General features: G+C 40.2%; 1 long non-coding RNA gene across 1 annotated transcript; it reads right to left on the minus strand.

Moving 5' to 3' along the window:
* Positions 1-291: 291 nt before the first annotated feature.
* On the minus strand, positions 292-1,277 carry LOC125802907 (uncharacterized). The gene is made up of 3 exons (XR_007439944.1): positions 1,228-1,277; positions 905-987; positions 292-818 (listed from the first exon to the last, which is right to left on the minus strand). It is a non-coding gene; the product is annotated as an uncharacterized LOC125802907 (long non-coding RNA).
* Between the last annotated feature and the right edge of the window lie 317 nt (positions 1,278-1,594).

Here is a 1,594-nt window from a genome sequence, read left to right on the forward strand (position 1 = left end):
TATCCATCCCACGGTCATTAACGTAATCCTAGCACTAATCTTAAATCTTAGGCTTTTACTGGTAGTTTTAAAAGTTTACAGGTCACAAATGAAAACACAAAACAATACAAGTGCACAAAAAAAATAAATATATATATATATATATAAATATATATTTATATATATAAAAAGGTCTAAGGTGGCCAAAATGTTGTGCTAAAGCAAAGAACATAAAAGTTTTCATTAGCAATTAGTTCCATAGCATGGAAACAGGAGCATAGTGCACAGAGGAACCAACTTTCTACAGTCACTACATCACTACACACCTCCAAACTTTATGTAGCTCCAGAGTTCATCATCACTACACACCTCCAAACTTCATGTAGCTTCAGAGTTCATCATCACTACACACCTCCAAACTTCATGTAGCTTCAGAGTTCATCATCACTACACACCTCCAAACTTCATGTAGCTTCAGAGTTCATCATCACTACACACCTTCAGACTTCATGTAGCTTCAGAGTTCATCATCACTACACACCTCCAAACTTCATGTAGCTTCAGAGTTCATCATCACTACACACCTCCAAACTTCATGTAGCTTCAGAGTTCATCATCACTACACACCTTCAGACTTCATGTAGCTTCAGAGTTCATCATCACTACACACCTCCAAACTTCATGTAGCTTCAGAGTTCATCATCACTACACACCTCCAAACTTCATGTAGCTTCAGAGTTCATCATCACTACACACCTCCAAACTTTATGTAGCTTCAGAGTTCATCACTACACACCTCCAAACTTCATGTAGCTTCAGAGTTCATCATCACTACACACCTCCAAACTTCATGTAGCTTCAGAGTTCATCATCACTACACACCTCCAAACTTTATGTAGCTTCAGAGTTCATCATCACTACACACCTCCAAACTTCATGTAGCTTCAGAGTTTATCATCACTACACACCTCCAAACTTCATGTAGCTTCAGAGTTCATCACTACACACCTCCAAACCTCATGTAGCTTCAGAGTTCATCACTAAACACCTTCAGACTTCATGTAGCTTCAGAGTTCATCACTACAGACCTCCAAACTTCATGTAGCTTCAGAGTTCATCACTACGCACCTCCAAACTTCATGTAGCTTCAGAGCTCATCACTACGCACCTCCAAACTTCATGTAGCTTCAGAGTTCATCACTATGCACCTCCAAACTTCATGTAGCTTCAGAGCTCATCACTACACACCTCCAAACTTCATGTAGCTTCAGAGTTCATCACTACACACCTCCAAACTTAATGTAGCTTCAGAGTTCATCACTACGCACCTCCAAACTTCATGTAGCTTCAGAGTTCATCACCACACACCTCCAAACCTCATGTAGCTTCAGAGTTCATCACTACGCACCTCCAAACTTCATGTAGCTTCAGAGATCATCACTACACACCTCCAAACTTCATGTAACTTCAGATTAGAACAGTGTAGAGAGACTCATGGAATGATTTTCCATGTCCGAGCAGCTCCATCCAAACCTCACATCACCAAACACAACAACATAGGCCAGTGGATACTTTTAGCAATAGTGTACAACTGGCTTTTCAGAGTCTGAAGAAT

Source organism: Astyanax mexicanus, chromosome 7 (genome assembly GCF_023375975.1).
Source record: "Astyanax mexicanus isolate ESR-SI-001 chromosome 7, AstMex3_surface, whole genome shotgun sequence".
Lineage (NCBI taxonomy): Eukaryota > Metazoa > Chordata > Actinopteri > Characiformes > Acestrorhamphidae > Astyanax > Astyanax mexicanus.